The sequence below is a fragment of the Platalea leucorodia genome (assembly GCF_965183815.1).
Source record: "Platalea leucorodia genome assembly, chromosome: 3".
NCBI classification, from domain to species: domain Eukaryota; kingdom Metazoa; phylum Chordata; class Aves; order Pelecaniformes; family Threskiornithidae; genus Platalea; species Platalea leucorodia.
In genome coordinates this window covers 30,290,089-30,298,656 of record NC_138825.1, presented here as the reverse complement: position 1 = coordinate 30,298,656, position 8,568 = coordinate 30,290,089, and positions in this window count along the sequence as shown.

The following is an 8,568-nucleotide window of genomic DNA, read 5'->3' as shown; positions in this document are numbered from 1 at the left end:
ACAGATACACCAAGAGATCAGGAGAGAGGCTGAGGGAGGGATGATCCACTAGTTGAGTCTAATTGTTAAAGGTCTAACTCAAAGCACCTATGAGTTGTGATGCTCATAAACGATAAACTGGAACGCAATAGTTTAATAAATATAGATAGCGAGCCACATGAGATAGGGAAATCTTTGTTTCTGCATTGTATTGCAGAATAGTTACTAATATATATTTCATAGATCAATGGAATACACATACACTCATTACACTAATTTTATTTTGTGAAAACAGTTCAACTATACAGCACTTTCAAGATTTCCATAGATCCACCAGGTAGATTAGCCTGGCTAATCTTTTGAAGGGAGTTGCTCTACAAAAACTTCAAATCATTATTTTCAGAATAAGCATTTATATTAAAATTTATCAAGTTTTCACTGCACTCAAAGCCTTCCCATCACTGAGTCTTAAGGGACAAATATCGAAATCCAGTAGCCTTTGAAAAAACCCACCAAACCGCTTCTATCAAGCATTCCTGCGAACACCTGAAAAACAATTTGAATAAATAACTGTACTATAGGGCTCTAACTCTGCTGCTCAGATTTTATTGTAATGCCTTCCTCTTCTTAGACCATCAACTCAATGGAACTGAGTCCTGTCCAGCCAGAACAGAGGATACTCAGCAATAGCTTACTTATAAAGCTAAAGGAAAAAACCACAAGCAGCTTTCTAGTTAAGTAAGAAAAGATGAGAAAATTGCAGTACTCTCCAATCAGAGGAACAACAAGAGGGAAAAAAGACATTCTGATTTTTCAGGGACTGAGGTGGTCTCTCTGTGAAGCAATATGAACCAGCTTTTATTCCACATCTTGAGGTTCTGGAGCAGGATTTGCTGGAACTGGTTTCACTGTTTTATAGGTAACATCCGTCCTGCAGTCCCCACTAGGATTTGCAGCACGGTGTCAATATGAAAAGAATAAAATAGTCCTCAGAGGCCTAATATTTAAGTTAGTAAGACTTCCTACCCCAAAAAGCTGACAGACCAACTAATTACATTGACACAGAGCTATTTTTAAGACCACTGATAGACAAGAGATTCAATATAATCAGAATTGGTTGTACACAGATCCCTGCTTTCTATTGTCTTTAGTTCATTTACTTACTAAATTCTGTTCATTCCTTGAGACACAGCATATCAATGTTAATGCTCAACTCAATGCTCAGTTTCAGGTAGAGCATTCTGACTTACATCTGCAGCAAGATGCTCTAGAGTGCTGCAAAATGAACTGCAAGTTACCCTGTTACCTAGTGTCAGGATTTCCAAGGTAATTACATTGGAAGCACCTAAATGGCAACTGGTATTAGCTAGGGTCCCATTTTGGAATCTGATGTGTGATCATGCCAACTAATTTATTTAACTTACTTAGAAATAAATTGTTAAATAGCTGAAATAAGGAGTATAGTTCTTGTTGCTTATTATTCATCAAGATGCAAAATCTTTTAACATCTCATGCAATGTCTCTCCTTTGGCTTTTTATTTATGAAATAAGACTTTTCCTCTTGTACTAGCAAAAATGAGTATCTGCAGTAATGGAGAGAACTTTCCTATACCTTTCTGTTTGTAATATTGTGTTGGAGGTATAAGGAGATTGACATTTTAAAATATTTCTCTGCCCATTTAAGATAAATGTTTTTAAATGCATGTCTAGAAAATTTGGAATGGATTTATCATCAAAACATAAAATGGTCATCATTTATTTTAGAAAGTAATCTAAAAATTATGTTCACATACAATTTTACATTGTTACAAATTATAAGGGTCATAATATTTAATGCACTACATTATGCAAAGTCTGGTGATATTCACACCAGCCCTTTCCAGATAATCTGAAGTTACTTTCTTTGAAATCCTTGAACATCGTCATAGACTACCACTCATCTTCCAAGGAAAAACAGTGCAGAAGTGATGACAGCATCATAAAACTTTTTCCTTGCACTTTCACCACTTTGGAAATGCAGTGTTTGATAATGTAGTGTCATTTTCTTTCACTGAAAGAAAATGGAAGCATCCCAAAGTAATGCCAGAGGCTACCCTTGAGGCATTTTGCTTTATTATCTCTGTGCCTCAGTTTTCCTATTTTAAAAAACATTCATAGTATTCATTCACACCAGCAGGGTGTTGTAAAGCTAAATTTATTATTGTTTGTAAAATGCTTTTAGAGCATCCAACTGGAAGAATGATAGATATGCAAAACAAAACCTCTTGTAGCTATTATTCTCAGACAATTTCTGTTGAATTTATACAAAAGGAATACTGATTATTCTCAGACAATTATTCTCAAACAATTTGTGTTGAATTTATATAAAATGGAATACTATTTTTTTAACAATATAAAGAAAACTCGGCTATTAATCATTAGAATAGTATGATGCCATCAGATTTTTTTGCAAATAAACAATAATAAATTAAATTGAAAATACATCAGATAGATACACTCAGCCTCTGTTAAGATGTCAATGCACTGAACATCTACGTCATACTGACATGTGTTACACGAACACAGGCCCACAGTCATCCTTGCCTCTTCTTGTCAGTAAAATATGTACAAAGCTTTCTAAGTATGTGTTTGCTTTTGATGTGCAACTTTCAGCTAAGGAGAAATACAAGACACTGCCCACTATTTTTTATTTCTGGTACTTGTCCATGAATCCTGTCAAATTCACACTTTAAAAGGACCATCTTAACATAGTTTTCAGAGCATGAGGAGACCCTCACTTGCTCATTCTAGTCACATTCAAATCAAATAAAAAGAGGCACGTTGTGCTCTGGTATCTGGGACTGGAAATCAATCCAAGTCTGTGCTTAGTGCTGCCATCTATGCACTTTGCAACTTTAGTCACAAAACTCTGAATTTTCATTCCAATGACCATAAATTTACTGCTACAGTTCCCGTAAGACAGCTCGACCTCCTCCCATACAAAATAAGAGTCCATGCCTCTCCTCAGATGTTGACATTTAGGGTACTGTGAATTAGCCAACGCCTGGGTTCTGCTTTTTAATCACTTGCACCATCCATCCTTACCATTCCCAGTTCTGCACAGGCCCAGAATGGCTGCAGTTTGATCAAAATTGAAATTGATATTGAAGTTTTTAATTCCTTGTAGGCCAATGTGCAAACAGGACAGACCAATATGCAATATAAACTATTACCGACATTCAGGATAACACATGAGTTTCTGCAAGGCCTTACCTGGATGAGAGCTACTTGCTACTATAACATACATGAACAAAAAGAAATGGCCAGAATGAACATATGCACTCCCAATATTACGAATAAAAGTTAGTGATCCAAAGGAAAATGTGTTACTCAAGACCAGAATAAGGAGTTGTGACATTGTCAAGAAATCTGAGTTTAGAAACATCTGAATAGCCTTGCATTTATCCATCTATGTAATAATGAATGTAAAAATAAATGGCTGAACAGGACTGATTTTTTTTAAACCGATACACCATGATCTCACTACCTGCAGGTTTCAAGATCTGGATTGGCTTCGTCCAACCCACAACCCTTCTGGGACTCTTCATGAGCAAGAGATTTGGTTCTATAAAGCACCAAATCAGCCGGGCAGAAGTAATTACAATGCGATCCCGGATTATCCCTTCCGTTCAAGCTCTCGCACTAAGCCATCGCCAGGCCGGGAACAAGATGGCAGACGCGCGCGTGTGGGCCCACGTGCGCAGGTGACTCTTCCCGCCCTTTTCTGACAGAGCCGTGCCTGAGGCGGGCGGCAGGAGGGGGCAGGAGCCTGCGCCAGAGAGACCCTCTCTGCTTGGAGCTGGAGAGAATAATCCCCTGCAGAGTTCTTAATTTAAAGACGTTTAGGGGGGAAACCAATAACGAATCAGAAGAAAACTAAGAGAGAAACTGTATTTCTTAGTCCCCAGTCCTTTTATGTATATACACAGTGGGGATAGGCAGGGACGGCTGTGAAACCTTGCGATCTAACCCCAGGCACTATTGACTTGGCGCCATACTACTTAGTTTTCCCTAAGACCAAATGAAATGCCTAAAAATAGCAACGCTTGCCAAAATGTTTACGTTTTTAGCTTCCCTTGGTTGTCTTCACGTTCAGACTTCTCTTCTTCTCCTGCCCTATCCCTCTGATTAGATTACATTCCTCTTAGTTGTGGGAGCTGGGATTACGCCTGGGCTAGGAACTGGAGGGAATACAGTAAAGCAGTCTAAAAGGGAAGGGGGAATATTTCTGACATTCCTCCCAGTGAAAGCAGGCAGTAATTGACCAAACACGCTGTACATCCACACTTGGCGCTTACATACTGGGTGAAAGGGTCGGCCCTTGATCCCTCTGTGTTGCCTTATTGCATTTCCCACAAGGCATTACCTTGTTGACAGATTCCGTCCTTCTCATCAATGAGGACTGTCGTCTGGTCCCTCAGGCTACGCTCTCGACTGCTTCAATTGATCCTTTATTTTGCTCTTATTTCTGGATGCCGTGTTATCACTGTTGCCAGGATTTTGTATGTGCAATTGAGTATTATTATAAATCTGAATCATAGCGCCTCATTTTAAAAAAAATAAATACAAATAATTAAAAAAATCTAGATTGCCCCAAATCCTCTAGCTTTACTTTTGATTGTGTTTAACGTTTCTAAATGTTACATCCCCCATTCTCTTCATTTCCACCCCCCACCACGTAGCTCTGAATGACTTTCAACCTCACTGCCAACTATTGCAAAAAGAATAAATCAGGTAGCAACTGGTTTCAGCCAAAGTCTACAGTGATTCTTACTGGCATTGCAAAGCTTACTTGAATTCACAAGGGGCTTAAAAAGCACTGAGATGGCAGAGATTGTTGTGGCAGAAGCAACTGGAAAATGTCCTGAGATTGAAACACAGACATATTAACATCACCCTTGTGGACGCTAATGACTTGCACTTTAAAATGCCAGAGGCTCATACTGCCAGCTAAAACAAAGAAAAAACACATTTTTAGTCTCCAAAGACTTTAGATCTTTCCAAACTCTGAGGGCAAATTCAGCCATAATGTATTTTTGCAGTAGAGCAGGGCAGCTCATGCATGCCACTGGGGGAATCATTGCCTGGAGTTGCTGTAGGCAGTGTAGTCGGTATAGCTAAATAAAACAGCAGCTGAAAACCTTTGAGAGGTTAAACTAGTAATGAAGCATTCTATAATGCAGTGCAATCAAACCTAAACAGTTTGAAGGCGTATCTTGCTGACACTCGCAACCCTTGTCTTTCTCACTGAAATGTATTTAAGGAAACGACCACCAAACACAAGAATTTCTGCAAGAGCTTTACAATTTAAATTGACACATAATTAGAAAAATATTTTAATCTTTTGATGAGGTAACAATGTCCTACTTAGACGTTTCTAGATGAGGCATTCTTTTAAGAGCTTAGTAGTAATGGCAGATTGGAAACTTTCTGAAACTGTAAATGTTTAAAGAGATCTACTTGAAGAAACGGAAAGGTAACAGGAAAGGAAGAAAAACAGATGATGACAATAAAGACAAGACTAGGAAAAGGCTTCGAAGCAAATATTTGGAATAAAAAGTAAAAAAAGGACAAATGGGAAAGTGGGAAGTGGGAAAATATGTGCAGGATAGGAAAAATACAGAGGCCAAATTCATCCTCGGTATAAATCTAATTGATGAACCAAGCCCAAGAAACTGGACTGGGAGAAAGTATATTTCTTTCTTTTTTGATGCTTTTTAACATGTAAAAGAAAAAACAAATCCAAGTTTTATTTGCTTACATTAGAAATGCAAGCCACATGTACTTTTTTTCATAGATTCCATGGATGGCTAAACAATGAGCAGGGTAAGATTCGTGCACTATATGGATTGCATTAAACCTGAATAACTGAGAAAGTAATTTATACCTTGCCTAACTGAAAATACATTTTTTTCTTCTTAAGGACAAAAAATACTGATTAACTAATGTTTCAGTCTTCTTAGGGACCTACTACTACCTCCAACAATTAAACAAAACATCTCCTCTATAAATTTTATGATAAAGCAAAAGAACTAAAGTAAGAGGGCTTTCTTTTATTTTCAAATTACATTTAAAGTAATTCTTATAATAGAATGAGTCTGAAAAAAGAATGTTTTGCCAAAGACAAGTGAGAAAGAGGTCAAAATGCAGAGATACAGAAGAAACACTTTTTATGGTTGCCCATGTGTCAAATATTCATAATGGAATTAGGTGTTGGTAAGGGAAAAATGTTTGCTCAATGAACTTCTGGGTCTGCGCCCCACTAATGTTTAGGCACATCTCTATCCTCACATACATCTTGGTAAAGATATGCCTTAGGTACCTTTAAGCCAGTGGCTGGAGTTGTCAAGTGAGTAGTTAAAAAGATGAAAGTAAAATGTGAAATTGTGAAGTTTATAGGCAGAAATTAAAACAAAAACAAAACCTAGACAAAACCAATTAAATTCCTCCCCAAAATAATGAAATAAAGTGTAGTTCAGGGATAAAAAAAGCAACACATACACATGACTAAAAAACAGAAGAAAACAATTAAATTCTGAGGGCTAATATTGGGGGGAAAAAAGTAAGAGATGAACTTGCCAAAATCCTCAATATAAGGGACCAGCTCCATTCCTCTTTTGACCTATCTTGCCCATAGGCAAAACCCTTCCTGTTGGAGTCCTAATGCATTCCAACTAATTAACTGTGCATCTTCTAAATTCAAATTTAGATTTAAAAGTGTTGGGAGTGGTCTTCTAGGTAAAAAGTTAAGATTCCATTTGTTCTTGTAAAAATCTTTTCCAGATGCTTGAGCTTGAATTTTTTCATGTACGGATAACCTTTACTAAAAACTCTGGGAAGATGGAGAGTCTTGACCAAATAATGAGAGTTAGCTGTAAATGAACCTGCAGGAAAGTGGGCATGCTTCACATGGCTGTAACTCTAGTTGGTTTTTAAACTAGGAATGAACAAATTAACCAAGATCTGAACAAAACCTGGCCAGAAAAAATGTATAGTAGTACTGAACTGAAGCAAGTGAAATAATGTAAACAAATATAAAAGTTATTGAGCTGACCCGTAAGTCCTTGCACACCCTAAAATGCTACTGATGAAGTCCTTACACTGAAGTTCTACAAGGACCAGCAACACAACTTTGGGCCGTGACTGTACAGATTCCTCTGCATGTTTAACTTTTTTTCAGAACAGAGAATGTAAATTTAAAGCACTGTATGTATCACCAACTAAATCTTTGTGGAGCCCCCCTTATTCTATACGAAGTATGTTTTTACGCTCAGTTTAAGCTTTATATACTTCAAGGAATTCTTACTCCAAAACGAAAGTTTAAAAATGTTGATAAATTATAGCAAGCTTATCTCCAGAATTGTGTTGAATGCTGAAAGAAGCAAAGTAAGAACTATTAATAAAGATCATGCTGCATAGTCAGGGAATATCTAACACAGGAACCCAGGGTACAGACAGCTAACAGTCATCAGCTAAGAGTCAGGAAAATATTCTACTTGGCCTGACTTCAGTTAGAGCATTATAAAGTATTGGAACCTGTCAGCACTATTAGCACCAATTTCATTATTGTTCTACTAAAATTTGCAAATTAATAAGGACTAATAGCTCACTAGATCACGTTTTAAATACTGAATTTAATATCTAACTTTAGTTTAGAAAACTTCAAGACAGGATAAAACAGCATCATTGCTAAAACAAGAGATCTAGCCACCATCAGTCTCTTAGCTTGCCATTTCTGCACAGGCCCACTCCTTGTCATCACCTTGTGTTGGCACAAACAAACATTTGCATGGCTGCACAGTGTAAAGGGCTGGGGAGATGGTCTGGCATAAAACTAACCCAGACTGGTACACCCATCTGGTTCATCAAGCAGCTACGTAAACACTCGTGCCAGCACAAAAGGATGGTGCGGGTCAGGACTTTTAGAAGCAAAATACAGATCGAGGGAAATATTTTTAATATATCCTTCTTGCTTCCTATCTCAGAGGGTTCCTCAGCTCTTAGTGACAGACTGATCCCCCCCAGATATCAGACTGTGTTCACAGAACAGCCTCACACTTTGATACATAGTCCATTGACTCAAACAGAACAAGCACTTTTCAATGTATAAAGATCAGGCTAAGCTTATTTATTTGATTAATCAAAATTCTTTCAAGTTTTTATATATTTCCCTGACTCCTGCTCTGCCCTTGCCTTTCCTCCATGAATTTTTGGGGCTACACAGTAAAATTGGATGCTAATGTTCATTAAACAAGAAACGTGTGGAAGACAGATTTAAACAGAGAAGTGGGGATGGATATGGCATGGCATTGGCTTAACACACTCTCTAAGCAAAGACACAGGAGCTCATACATGCACACACCGAGCTGATCTCAACACATGTTGGTGTTCTCAGTGCCAGCAACATTTCCCTCCCCATCGCCTAGTGCTCTTTTGACCTACACGGTGGACATTCACAGGCAGGTCTCACGGAGGTAACTCTGCATCTCCGGGGAGGGTGACCTTCCAAGAAAGTCCTCTTGAGCAGTGACCACTCATTCCAACACACCT